Source organism: Equus quagga, chromosome 15 (assembly GCF_021613505.1).
Source record: "Equus quagga isolate Etosha38 chromosome 15, UCLA_HA_Equagga_1.0, whole genome shotgun sequence".
NCBI lineage: Eukaryota > Metazoa > Chordata > Mammalia > Perissodactyla > Equidae > Equus > Equus quagga.
This window is the reverse complement of record NC_060281.1, coordinates 16,780,028-16,795,599: the sequence shown is the minus strand read 5'-3', so window position 1 is coordinate 16,795,599 and position 15,572 is coordinate 16,780,028.

Here is a 15,572-nt window from a genome sequence, read left to right as displayed (position 1 = left end):
CCCCCCTTCTTCACGGTAGAGAGAGGGAGACGCCTTTACAGATGGAGATTTCCTTTACAATGTAAAATATCGCTTAACAAAGGGTAAGTAAATTCCACTCCTCAGAGCCTCCTTCCCATCTGCAACTTTTAAAAGTAACCAGGCTAAAATAATCCTCATCAGAATTTACTTGACCTGACCCTGAAGAGTCTAATTGCAATGTTGTCATTGAAGGTTGAATTACCTAGATGTGTGAAATGTACCCCAGTGATTATCCTGTCTGGGTCACTTGCACCTTTCTCACAGTGATGGATAGGGTTTGGATTTCTCTGAGAAAGACTAGATATTTTTCTGCCAATCATCCTCAGAAAAGTTTAATGATGAGGCAGAAAATAAAGTGAACATTGGACTAAGGATGAAAATAATTTCCTTTTTCCAATGCTGGTTGGGAATAGTTGAGCCAGTACTCTGAGCTGTAGAGAGGTTAGAAGCATTCTTGATTGTTGGCATGTGTTGACGTTTGGCTGAAAACAAATCAAGAGCAGAAAAGGAGGTGAAATTTTAAAGGACTCCAAGGTCTTTGACCCTGGACCTTCGACCAAGAGGGCCTTAATTTTCTGCTCAGCTTGATTAAACTTTAGACAGGCTTCTCCAAGATTCTAGGTCCCTCCTCTGCCTTTTTTAGAGCATTTACTTTAGAAAATTTGTAATTGTGTATTCTTTCTCTGTCCCTATGAAATGCAAATATTTTAAATGCCTCTTAACTGTTTTGCATCCCAGGACTGTTTCTCAAGGACTTGGGAGCCATTCCTTTGAGATGGAATCATCAAGAAAAATAGCACTCCTTTCTCTCAGTGTGTAGGAGAGTGAGAGCCTAACTTCTCTGGGTCCCTTGCTCCAAGTTTTAAAACTACCTTCTGTCAGGAAGAGGAGAAAGTTTACTTTTTCTTTGGGTAAGGCAAATTAGCAAACCCAGATGGCCTATGACCCCACCCACCCCTACCACCAGCTCTTAAAAACTCTTCTGCCTTGCCCTTTGTTTCTGTGGAGTTGAGCTCAGATTGCATTCTGATCTCTCTCTTCTACTGCAATTGCTTTGATAAAGTCTTCCTTTCCTACCTGTTAAACTTTGTCCAGTGCAATTTTGCTTTGACAGCTTTGGTCCTTTGCAATGTCAGGATAAAATATCTAGCAGTGTTTGCAATTCACTGTAATGTTTAGTATTCGCTTTGGTAGAGACTGGATCTCGTTTTGCAGCAACAGAATGGTTATGTTGGCCTCATGTGTTTAGTCTATGTACGTCTCCAGGGTCCTGCTGACTGTAGCAGACAGATCTACCATGCACTCAGTTTTGTTAAAATATTTAGGAACATTGTATAAATGGTACCTTGGGCACTGGAAAGCACATTCTTTAAACTTCACTTTTTCATATAATTGCTTACTTAGCAAATATGAAATCATAATCCTCTCTCAAAATTTTCCACCCCTGCATGAAAACTTTTAGGTTAATGGAAATGTTGGGTATCTTGATAGTATTGTTACATGGAGTTTACATTCCTCAAACTCACTGAACTATACAATTAGCAAAAGAGGTGAATTTTACTGTATGTAAATTATACTGTAATAAACTAGAAAATATATTTTTAAAACTAACCAAAATAAAATACAAAACAACAAAAGAAAATAAAACAAAAAATTTTGGCGCCTGTTGTGTTTCTTTGGCTTCTCTTTCCTCAGCTATTTTATAGAAGCAACCAGAATAAAACCAGTTGTCACTTCTCTCCAAAAATACTTCAGCCAGTTGGTAAACAACTAATTTATAAGAACTAACTTCAAATTTTTATCCATTGCAATTCTGCCTGTGAAACATAGAATAAATAGCCATCAAATAAAATAATATTTAATTTGAAAATGTACAGTTCTCATTTTTATTTGGTTCTCTATGAAAAGGAACCATAATGATAAGTTTGTGCTATTTCTAATAGTCAGTGGTTCTCTAGCAAAACAGTGGTAAGTCCGCATCAATTTTTCAGTGTCTTCCCAATTTCAAATTTGGTAAATAGCACAAATATTTGAAAAAGCAGAGATTAAGAAAAGTGCTTACCAGTGCCCAAAGTACTTTTCACTCAAAATTAACAAAACAGATAGCATTCCTATTTTTCAAGGATGTTTTTCCTCTGTCTCAGTTTTAGCAAACAATTTGTCTGTTGCTATTTTTCACTACCTTTCTTTGTAACCTTTCATTTGTAACTGAGGGAAGTATCTTATGATCCTTTTTAAGAGCCTTAATGGTATTTATGCATTTTGCTAATTTATGTGGCATATGTCTAGGTGAATCATGCCCCAAATTTACTTATGTCCTTTAATTTTGTAATGTGTAAGTAGTTAAGGGAATGATCTATAAAATTTTTAATTTCACAGACTATTCTTATACGTCTTTGAATATTTTAAATAGAGACATGATATCCCCTGTAGGTTTAAAAACTAAAATTCAGAAATTTTAACTATTTGGGGTTGAATTAAATTGCGTCATTAAAAAATATTCATATTTTAATAAAGAGCAAAGGAGGGCTGTGTTTGTTACTTTGTTTGCAATTATAGTAGAAAACTATAACATAGCAGTTTGTTTTGGAGGAAATATCTCGCAAGAGGATTTCAGGTGTGAAGACAGAGTATTTAAGTCCCATATACTGATATATGAATAACAAAAACATGTGAATTTGAAACTATAGTATAAGGTGCTAAATAAGATGTTACAGTGTTTACAGAGAGGGACCAGGATATTGTGGAGACCACATCCTTGACATCCTTGTATGAAAAACAGTTGACAAAAATTGAGAGAAGAGACATAGGAATAACAGACATGGCAAAGACACAAAATTGTTCCGTGTGGGTACAAACGGTAGAATTAGAAGAAATGAGTGTGAGCTATAGGGAACCAGAGGGTAGCTCAATTGGAGGAAGAAATTTTAACAAAGCTTTCCAAAAATGGAAATGGCCACCTCAAATATTGGTAATTTTCATAAATTTCCTCATGCTAAAGGTGTTCAAGTAAAGTTTATATTGCTACTTGTTAGGATGTTAGAGAGAAGATGCAAACATTGAATTCTGGATAAAACAATGTTAAGCCGACTATCATCAGTCTAGCAACCTCTCAGGAAAGGTTGGCCATCCTCATTTGTTCAAGTGTCCTGAGACTTTTTCCTTCTTGGAGATGATGGCAAGAAGGCCTTTGGGCTTCATGCTTTTTCTGGGAAAGAAAACAGAGACTCAGGCACCTTAAATGGCAGCCGATTTACCATCTCCAGTCTCTGTTCTGAAATGCATAATTCCATGTTTCTTGTGAAATCCTCCAACCCCTTTCAATTAAGGAGTACCCTGCAAATGAACTAGTGCAGTATCCACTGCTTAGCAATGCTTAGATTCTTCTTTAAAAAAAATATAGCCTAACTAGATATCAACTCCTACATGAGCTGGCAATTGCACTTAATGCCTCTAGAGATGACTATTGTTCATACATAAGCCCAGAATATTGGAGTGTCAGGTTCACCCAAACCAGATACTTCGACGTGATCCAGGCTCCTTGATCTCTTCCCCAAGCATCTCTCTCTACTCCACTTTCTTCCTTTCCTTCTGCTGTCCCATTACTCCTTTTTCTCCCTTTTATACCTTCACTCCTTATACTAAAATGAGAAAAAGAAGAAAGTTCTTTCTTCTTCCACAGCATTCCATCTTCAGTTCATTTTCTTCTTCTTTTCTGTTCAAGATATCTTCTTCACATTTCCTTATGTCTTTTCCTGTACTGGATCTTATTTCCTTCCTCTCTACCTTCCATTCTTGAACACTTAATACTTTTCAGGTACTTAAGGATACAAAGAGAAATAAAACACAGCTTCTTCTCTCAAGGGGGTGTCACAGTACACTCTCCTCTCTGTATGCCCTTATGTGAGAGAAAAGTTTTAAAAGTTTAGAATGAGAAGAAGCAAACCCATGAGCAGCAAGGTGTGGGCTTTTTTAATGCAAAAAGCATGATTAGCTCCAAGCCTGCCCTATAAAATTATCATTCTTTTTCAGGAGGTTCAGCATTGTGTATTTCTTCGGAGAAATAAGTTCCATGTTGAAAACACAAGATAATATGTTCTGTCGATGAAAATAATCCATAACCAATCTATAAATGAAAATTTGGGTGAGTTTATTCTGAGCTGAAATCGGAGGACCATGGCCCAGGAGAGTCTTTCCACAAAGGAACAGAGCGCTCCAAAGATGTGGGGGTACACAGAGTGGTTATATATCCTCAAAGAGGGTGTTTCACATATGATTGAAATGTCCCTCCCACAATAGTCACAAGATTGTCCTGTTGGCACAGCGTTTGATGGACACAGCAGGTAGTGGGTCTGCTATCTCGGTGGGCCTAGCAGGGAGCAAGTCTATTGTCTCGAGCTGGGTGGCCACAGGTGGGCACAGCAAGCAATCAGTTCCTAGCCTAAGGAAAGATGCTTAATCCTTAAGGAAATGAGAACATTGGGAGGGGGAGAGAAGTTGCACCTTTATCTCAAGGGCCTTTGTTCTTGCCATAGGGAATATCTAAAGCAGATATACAATGCCCGCTCAACGGCCTTGGTCAGGCCCTTTTGGAAAGACAAGGGCAGGCCGAATTAGGTTTACACCAAATGGCTTCCTCATATACTCCAATATACTATTGCTTGCCATTTTTATTTGTCAGTTCTGTGGTTAAGTAAATCATTGGAGGGTAGAACAGACAACTTGCTCTCTGCTCTGTTCTTAACTTTCAGAAGAGTAGCACAAGATCTCTTTAAGATGACCTGTTTTCATTTAAATCACTAAACAAGGAAATTGACCTATTTCTACCTTGCTCTGAAGAGATAATTAAGTTACTAGATGTAGCCTTGAGCAAAAGGACAAGCCTTAAACTGCCCTGGTTCTCTGGCTATTTTCAGCACAATGGAGCACGGCAGGGTAAATAAAATCCCATAGGTGGTTACAGTTCATCAAGGAGAAACCTCTACTCTCAGTAACTTGAGTATTTGTCATTTGTTTAGTAAGAAGACACTTTGTGTGCCTCTCACATTCAATACTCACTAAGCTCTGAGGTATCTTCCTCTCCAATTTTCATGTTTCCATTCCCTTTCCTTCACTTCTATTAATGTCCTATCTAAATTCTTTACTTTCATCATCTCACACCTCTCTATAATCTTTTGCATTACCAACAAGGCTCTGGTCCCAAAAGTTTTGAAGTATTTCATTCTAAACACCAAACCTTTAAGACTAGTTGGTGTGTGAAGTTACAGGTCAAAATTCCTTATATTATCTACATACTACAACCTCAACCCAGCAAATGTTTATCGATTATTTTAATAACTACGATTCATTGTGCTAGGCCAAGGTAATATATTAATGAGCAAAAATAGACACAAGGGCACTTTCAGGCTACTGTAGGAAATACACATTAATCAAATAATTGCAAAAATAAAATTCAGCTAAGAGAAAGTGTTATGTGAGTTAATAAGAAAATTGTGATGAGGATCAAGGATGCCCCAGGGAGGGAAGCGCAAGGTGACCTGTCCTACATACTGATTTATATCATCCTCAGGAAAGCATAGGATGTCCTGACTTAATCCGATCTCATTCTTATCTAAAGTTATAGGACCACCCAATACCCAGACCCCACCTGCACTGATACCATTTAAAGACTTTTTACATCATCTTTCCTTTGCCTTGTAAAGAAATAACTCACATACCCCTGTATTATAAATTTAGCTCTAACCCTCAACACATTGAGGCTCTTACTGCCCATGGGTCCTGTCCCCATGCTACTCCATGCTGTCCTCTGAATAAAAGAGCACTACTGCCAGACCTTCAGAGTCCAAGAAATCTTTCTTTTGACTCCTTGACTCACCGAGCGGGCATCAACTGGACCTAGTCAGGAAGATTTTCCTGAGGCATGATGCTTGATTTGAGGGCTCAAAGATGAGTATGAGTTACTCAGGGGCAGAAGGAAAGGAAAGAATTTCCTGGCATCAGACTGCAATGCCCTGTAGACAAAGTCTCCAGCTAAGATTGCTTGTTAGAGAAGTCCTGCATTGGGAGAAATGGTGAGGCTCTTTTCCCACCTCCTTGCTCATCATTAACCAGGGGCTGCCCCCAAGGAGTGTGATCATGGCCCAAAAGCTGAAGCAGATCCTAAAAATGTCAACAGTTAGAGGCTCTCAATTAACTGTGTTCCTGGTAGCTGGGCAAGGTGTCCTTTCCCAAAGGGGGATCTGAGCAGTGCTTCTCCATGCTGTTAAAAAAGAAAATTCAACTGAGTAAATGTTAAAGATCTTATTGGTTTTATTCAATGATCGAGCAGCATCCAATCTAGCAGAAAGAAAGGAGCTGTACAAAATCAAAGACTTTTATAGGCAGAAGGAGGCAAGAACAAGGAAGTTGTACTGGGCAGAAAAGTGGATTGTTTATGACAAAGTTACTTTCCTCATAGGGGATGGCAAGGTCTATCGGGCAGATTACCTAACTAGTGCTGAGAAGGTGATCCTGGTTGACTGGTTTAAGATTCCATTTCTGTGAGTGAAAAACGTAATGAAGTCTTCACTTATTGACACTGGTTTTAGCATTAACGACCCCATTTTCGGCCTGTTGTCTTATTTTTAACAGTGTCTACCACAAAACAGAGAGCAAGAACAACATCCTAATATCATACAAGGTCCTGTATAAATAAAAATACTTAAACCACTTTAAAAAGCCCACTTTGGTGGTAAGTAGCAAGACTTCAAGTGTGAACCCAGATCTACATAATCCCAAACTCCATCATCTTTCCATTGTTCAAATTCAACGTATATTGTCGGAGCACGTACTTGGTGCCAAGCTCTGTCCCAGACTCTGGGGAGACCACAAGGAACAAAAGAGACAAAAAGCCTGGGTTGTGGAGCTGAATATCCAGTCTCTCAAGATACTGAAATAACTTGCAGATATGCGTACAGAGCCACCATTGGCAATCATCTAGTGCCTATGAAGAATAACAGTGTAAGTAGAAGTCAAAGGTGTTACAGATTCCAGTTTTCATGGAGGGGAAAAATAAATATAGTTTGACAAGTAAGTTTGGCATCTATTCATGAAAATATTCTAGAATGCATTTTAAAACAGACAGTTAAGAGCACAAAAGATAACAATCATTAAGCAATAACAGGATTTCATTAAGCATACATTATACCTAGCCTATACACTTCCTATTGGAACAGGAAAATATAGGCAGGAAGGGTCTTTATTTCAGAAAGATATTAGGAAAAGACATGTTTCTTACTTTTGAAGAAGAATAAATATCAGCTGAAAAATAATATAGATAACCAGATTTATAGCTGATGGCACCATGGTTCCCCAAAATATATTTATTAAGAGAAATTACTCTACACGGGAGAAGGCTTCATGTCTCATACTGAAAAACTTTGTTACCGACCTTGTTCAACATCTTTATCCAAATATAAATGAATGAGTATCCATTATGCTTACTATGTGGTCAGGTAGCACAGAGCTAGGCAGAATGATTAATCCATTAGGGGATGAAAAAAGCTTCAAAACAAGCTCAATACACTGGAATAATAAGCCCAATTACATAGGATTAAACAGGTTCTCACACGGCTGCAAAAAAAAAAAGTCAGTTTTGTTAATTCATAACGGACAATATCTGGCTTGGCAAAATTCTTGTGAAAAAAAATTGCTCTAAAAATTGTAGTTGACCACAAGTAAAGGCTAAGGTGACTATGTAATATGAATACTACAACACTGTGTCTAAAACTGTGTTCTTAGAAATGTGGTTGACTCTCGGCCAGAGAGAAGCACTGAGCTCAAATGAGAGAGCAGCTCCCAACCTCTCACGGAAACTGGGAGACAGGGCTCTAACCCCCTTGATGTCTACATTTCAAAAGGGAGACTCTTAGGTCCTCGAGAAAGACATTCCCCAGTTGTAAAACTTGCAACAGGCTTTTTCAAAAGATGTACATACATCTCAAAGGGGCAGAGAAAAATCTACAATTACAAGTTTACAAAAGAAAATGCCTAAGAAAAGGGAGGAGGGAAATCTCTTCCATGATCTTAGCAAGAATAATTAAGCTTCTTTTTTTTTTATTTTTTTTTTGAGGAAGATTAGCCCTGAGCTAACATCTGCTGCCAATCCTCCTCTTTTTTGCTGAGGAAGACTGGCCCTGAGCTAACATCTGTGCCCATCTGCCTCTACTTTATATGTGGGATGCCTACCACAGCATGGCTTGCCAAGCGGTGCCATGTCCGCACCCGGGAGGCGAACCAGTGAACCCCCGAGCAGCAAAGCGGAACATGCACAGTTAACCACTGTGCCACTAGGCTGGCCCCAGTCTCTTATTTTTAATTTTTATTTGTCCTTGCAGTTGACTGGGAATTTATGTACACACTTTTATGTAATTCTTTTGTTTTAATATTTTTTCCTCTTTTTTAAAATTTCAGTAGAAAAAATGATTCATCACTTCCTCTCTACTTACATTTCTCAAAATTTTCCAATTAAAAGAAAATGAGGCTAAAGGAAGGCAAAAATTTTTTAGTGTAGTGTCCTGCTTTGAGGCAAGAAAGAAATGCCCTCACCTCTCACTTGCTAAGCAGTTTCTCTGGCCACTAAGGTTTTTCCTTCTCCGGGAGTTGTTCCTCTTTGCTGGTAGCTACGTTCAATAGGCAGTATAAAGGTGTGGCATTGATAGGACTATTTGGTGTGGACAGTGCCAACAATAAGCTGCTGCAGAACACACTGTATTGTGGCCGTCCTTGCCTGATGCCATTGTTTTCTTGCCCGTGAGATTCAGTGAGACACAGCAGCGACTGAGAGGTGGCCAGCAATTCCGAAGCTTTCTTAGGTCTGGGATAAGTTTGCTTAAAGTCTTACAGGTTGGATTTCTTTGGTAAAAAAATGCTTTAATTTTGACTCAACATTCATGCTAACTTTGTTCTTACCTTGCCCAGTAGACACAAATAAACTGATTTTTTTTTCCTTATCAAGGGAAATTAAGGCAATTAATTTCCTGCAGTGATTAAGCAAGCATGGAAATAACAGAGGTAGGTTTAACACACACACATAAATACATATCGACATCAACCTCTTTACATCTTAAAAATTTATGCAAATAACTTTTCTATCTTCTGGTTCAAGGAAAGGAATAAAAATACAGAAAGACAAATACGACTTAAAAAATGCTTTCTCTTTATTAAGGATTGTAGAAGGGCTTCTCTAAATATATGATCTCGTTTAATCTTTACATCAACTCTTCAGAGGAAACACTATTATTTCTATTTTACAGATGAGGAAAGTGGACTTTGAAGAACTTGATTACATGGCCAAGCACAAACAGTAACTGTAGGGGTAGGGATCAAACCCAAAATTATCCATCTATACTACCTACTATGTTAATTACCACTAGGAATCCTGTTTTAGATAAAAGCTAACCCACATTGGAATGAGTGAAAGGTATAAATCATTCAAATGCTTAAAAGGAATTCCATGCTCTTTTTCCACAATTAAAAAAAAAAGTATTCTAACCAAACTTTTTATGGTCTTTTCCACATTTGTGTAAATCAATTATCTTTAGTGTGCAAAATCTATTCCTCTAGAAATCATCGACTGTATTGCAGAATCTGCTCCTTTAGTCAGGAGATCAGGTCCCAGCTGTGCTCCAACATGAACACGCATGTACTGATTACCTCAACTCTCTGCGACCGGTTCCTTGTAAAATGACGGAAATGGACAAGACCTGGGTTTTTCCTACCCCTAGCCAAATCACCTGGAAAGCTTTTATGAAGTACTGTGCTGGGCCCCAGTAGAAATCAATAAAATCAGAAGCTATGAAAGTGGGTTGTAGGCATCATATGTTTTAAAAGCTCTTCAGGTTTTGCTATTGAGCAGCTAAGGTTGAGAATTATTAGATGGCATAAATAAATAGCTCATGAATGATGAGGTCCTTTTTAGTACTAATAATTTATAATTTCATGAACAGCCCAACTACCCCCTGTACTATTTTGTCAAGATAAATGTATTGAGTGCTTATTATGAATCTACAGTGTGTCAAGCAGGGAAGACGTAAAGATAAACTTTCCCTGGTCACCAGGATAACTTACAGTCCAGAAGCCCCTTGTGAATTTCTGGTAGTATACTGGATGAATCCCATGAATGCACATTTTTCACTGGACTGTATCAAGTAAGAGGCTGGAGGTCTGAACTAGAACTTACAAATGCAATAGCTGGGAAAGGTACCGTCACCATGAATGGAAATTCTAAGGCTAGTATACATATGTGGCCCCCAGGTGTTGGTGGGACCAAAAGTTACACCTGTGATAAAATGTAAAAGTGGAAATAATCAACTTGATTCTGATATTGCCCAACTGAACTGCAGTCTCGTGTATTGTTAACCTGATATAATAATTTATTTCAGGCAGGGACCTCCCATGCTGGTAATTAGAAGTGTGTAAGCTCATTGTATTTAGCTGTGCATAAGTCTAGGCAAATCCTAGAACTGCACCCTGTACAAATTGCAGGGAGACAGAAAGAGAACCCTCAGCTGGAGGTGAGAATGAAAGGCTCTAGAAAAAAGGTGTAAAAAGAGGACTTTACATCTGCACCAAGTTGTGTAAGTAATGTGAGACTGTATCCTTATAGCTTCAGTTATCAACAGTTTGATTCTAGATGCTCTCACACTGGACGAAAAATCAGATGTGCATGGGGAAAGATTCTGAATGCTAGATGGAAGGAGACAAAGATGAAATCACTGTGAATTTGTGCACTTAAATCTTAAATTGGAAGCATGACCTGTTTCACGCTCGGAGTTGTTCTGGGGACAGAATCCCAAGAGTGAAATGTTTTGAAGCCCTCAACCGCCTTGCCCTCTAAATTTGTGTTCCCTGGCAAGGGCCAGCAAAATTTACATGAAATAAATCTGGTGGAACCTGGAAAAGAAGCTTTCTGTATCCTGGCAGCCCTATGAGTGTCAGGAGAGAATTCCTCACTTATTTACCTTGCGTTATGAGACAGTTACAGATGTATGACAGCTCGTCTCAATCACTTACTTATGAGCTTATTAACTTTGGTAGCAGCTGGAGTAACATCTCATTATTTGAGAAAGAGAGGAGATGTGTTAGTGATTAAATGACTTAATAAACAATCTGTCACCTTTCATGTTTCATAAACCTGAGCACATTTATGAAGGACAAGGAGGTAGATTCCTTGATATATTTGATATAAAGCTTATGAGAGCTGAGGACAGGATAATTTCAGGGTACCTCAGGCTCCCTTCCTGATTGACATTTACTCTCTAGTTAGAAAATAGTTTCCATATTTGCTATTGAGCAAATAAGAGAAACAAGAAGTCATATATACTCTTAGATTCATATCACACACACATGCACGCACACACACATATTTCATTTGAAGGGTTAGGAATGAAGAAGCAATCATTTTTAGCTAAGAGGCAACTGCTGGCCCAGACTGCTCAAATTCCGGCTCCACCATTTTATTTGCTGCCTGTGTGGGCCTGGGCAGGTTACATAAGCTCTGTGATTCTCAGTTTCCTTCTCCATAAATAAGGGTAATAGTCATACTTACCTCTTAGAGGATTAAAAGCATTTTAAAAATTACTGAGAACAGTGTTTGGCACATAAAATGCATGCAATAAGTGGTAACAATTTCGTTAATCAAAGGTGGCCCCCAAATTAACTTTGCTAGGCAAGTCAGCCTTTAAATAAATTTATCATTAATTTGTGTCCGTTGGGTAGGAGAAGATTTAGTTATATGTACCATCCTTGGTACTATTTTGCTATTTCTCTCCAGTGGGATGAGCTGGGGCGAGGAGAGCTGGATCTGCTCTCTCTATAACAAGTTAGCGGGGAATGCCCCGTGCTTCCCTGCCCCAGAAGATCCTGATGGTGTGAAGTCAAGAGAAAATATAATTTTCCTCTCTCTCCTACTCTTCGTAAACCTGAGTTCCTTACAAATCTGTTAACTTTGCTGCAACATCTTTCATAGTCAAATGGAGGAAAAAAATCTTACTTTGTGAGCACCACTTCTCTATTTCTTTCTTCCACAGTTTACTCTGTTGATTAATATGGAATAGCTGAAAAATGAGTCCTATGAACTATGACCACTATGTATTTGATGGACATTTTTCTACCAACAGCAGCAGCCATGATAGTAATTTTAAATCAGGTTTCAGTGAACACATAGAATCTCAAGGGTCTAAATTAAGCTGATTGTTAATTTGAATAAGAAAAAATACAAAAGCATTAATTAATACACTACTTCCTGCAAAATTTGCAACTGAATCATGGGGTCTCCTTGTGTTGCTGTCATTTTTCACCCAGTGTGTGCTCAGTGCATCACTTGAAGCACAAAATTCTTCACTATATTCATTGCGGAGCCTGTGACATGAATGCCAACATAGGAAAAAGGATCCAAATAACTTTGCAAATTGTCACGTTGCATAAAATGTTGATTAGCGTAAAACTAAATCTTGAGAGTCTGATTATAAGAGAAGATGCCTGTGGAGGTTTTTTAAGTCAACTTAAAGTCATCATGTTTTTTGTATTCACCTACATTTCACAGAATTCCTGATAAAGCTCTCTTACTCATCTCTACTTATTGCTTAGTTGTTATTTTTAAAGATCCAGGTTATTTCATGAGACACGAATCTTATGCACTCCCTCAGATGCCCTTGATGCCAGCAGCCTCCTCAACACTAGCTCGCTTCTGAAGCTGACATCCTTCAGAAGTTTGCTGAGGCCTTCTTAGTCCACCATCTGGGGCCAACCAGTCACTTGCCCTGGGAATGCCAAACCCTATACCCTTGACTGTGCACAGCCAGGCCAATCTGCTGCATGGCCAGAGTTTCTGCCTCCTCCCTCTACTTTCAAATTTGGATGAAATACCACATCACAGGAGATGACTTGATATTCTGAGTCTCCAAAGAAGGAGCCAAATGATGGACCCCGGAATATGAGGGAGTTAAACCTCACAAAGGGTAAACTTTGACTTATAAGAAGCAAAAAATTAGAGAGCTAGGCAAACAAGTTCTCTCTCCTTCTTCCCTCCCAAAGGTGCTCAAAGTCATAGTCTGTTTCTCCTTGTCTTCCTCCAGAGCAGCCCCTGTGCCCAGCAATGTCCTTGCTAAGGAAGATGCTGTGTCTCTGCATGGCCTGCCATGAAGCAGTAGGTGGCATGGCTACACATCCCCACTGCTTCACTTCCTTTTTCTCAGCCTTGCTGCACGGGGCTGGGTTTCGCCTTTGAAATTGCTGCATTGTCACTTTTGTCCTTGCCTCAGGCTCTCTTTTCTAGGGAGACCGGGCAATGACAGTTACGATTTTCTTGTATTTTGAGATAGGTAGATTTATCTTATTATTTTACTTTTTTTGTCTTCCTGAATAGAATTGTTACTTTTGGGGATTAAGAACACTAGCATTCCAAATTAAAATGAGCCTAAATATTGTTATGATCAATAAGAACAAATAACTTGATAGAGCCTAGGAAAAAACATAATTAAATGTCTTCTTTCACCTTATTGGGAGACCAAGATAATTCAGAACAGAGCAATGCATTTATTTATAAATACTCTTAGGAGGAAAGAAAAATATGATTTAACAAAGCTCATGCCTTCTAAGAAATGCTAGAAGAGGCTAGCACTTGGAGGTCAGCAGAAGGTTGGTTGTTGAGGCAAAAATAATCATTCACATTGCATAGAACGCACTCAGCAAAGGCAGAAAGAAAACACGTGATTCTAGAGGACAGTAAATACTTTTTTACAAGGATAAACCCAACTTACTGACTCTACGACAAGACAAAGGACCAGGCTCACAAACCTGCAGGAGTCTGTTAGCTTTTTTGTTTGTCTGCTTTTCTTTGTCCCCTGTTTGTTTCGGGAACATAATGGGATTCGCTCCCCCTCTTCCAACTCCACTCCTTGAAGGAAACAGGAGATTCTCCCCATGGTCCTTCACCTCCCACCCCCTCCTCCCAACAGAGAGGACCTATAATGCGGCAGCCCAACAACTGCTTTTTAAAATATCTCAAATATATGATTTCAAATGAAATAATATATCTTGATTATCGATTCTGCATTAACTGAACACAAAATATAATGAATTTCAGATAAGAGCAAGAGGAAAACTTAGATTTTCACGTTCACTGCTGTTCCTTATTTATCTAGTAGGCAGTGACTCTGCCGAATGAGAAATGAGTTTGAAGAATGGCAGAATATGCCACCCCAAAATGCGCGACTTTGGCGTAAGGATTATGTTGAGCTAAAGCCACTTAAAAAATAGCAGATGCAAGAAGGCCATTCTAATCTCCCATCTTCTTTCTGAAAACAGGAGAAAAAACTCTCATCTGAAAGATGTCTTCTCTGTACCAAGAGAAAAGAAACATTCTTCCATGGAGAGTCAAAGCCGAGAGAACTCTGTACAAACAAACCTTGTTAAAATACTTCACATCTTCCTGGAGCCTCCTTGTATGCTTTAGTTACTTTTCCACAACTGCCTCTCTTTGTTCAACCTAGTATAAAAGTATTTAGGCTTCACCATTTCTTTGGGTCTTCTTTCTTTCCATTTCCTTACAAGGGCTCCTGTGTCACATAAAACTTATAGAAATTTGTAAACCTTTCCCCTGCCAACCTGTAGATAAATAAATGACAAGCAATAGGATATATTGGAGTATATGAGGAAGCCATTTGGGTTAAAACTAATTCAGCCTGCCTTGATCTTGTTTTTCCAAAAGGGCCTGATGTGGCTTGTGGAACATGCATTGTATGTCTGCTTTAAATATTTGCTATGTCCCAAAGACAAGAGTGATGCCCCTAAAGATAGGGATGTAACCTCCCCTTGCATTGGCATTGCTTTAAGGATAAGCATCTCTTCCTGGGAGCTAAGGATTAATTACTGACCTGCTGTGCTCACCTTGTGACCACTGACCTGCTGACCACTGATCTGTTGTGCTAGTAAAGCAATTCCATGACTATTGTAAAAGGGACATTCCTGTCATATTTGATGTATGCTCTTTGTTCCAAGACAGTATATAACACTCTGTACATCCCCACTTCTTTGGTGCCCTTCCTTCCTTGGGGAAGGAAGGTCCTAGGCTAGTCCTCACATCTGGCTCATAATAAACTCACCCCAAGTTTGGTTTATAGATTGATTATGGATTATTTGCATTGACACTGTCTTACGTCAGTTTAATTCTCAGGCTCAATCAAAAAACTGTAGGAAGGTAGAAGTAAAATTTCCCCTCCCCTACAAGTTCCACCTTCCTTCACCTTCTCCTGCATGATTTGCCGCCTGCTCTGCTACTGTTTGGGGCAGAATCAGTGGCAACAGCTGCTTTGGAGCAATTGGAGTCCCCAGCAGCTGATCTGCATAGAAGAGGAGGTAATCAGTTAACACAGGATGCAGCAATCAGCTAAATGTTCTTTTCCAATTCTGCGGGGGCTGTTCAGCACTAAAGATGATTTCATGGTTCCAGACTGACAAGAGGAACTACAGTGATATAAAAGGGAATAGTCGGCTTATGTTTTCACATAAAA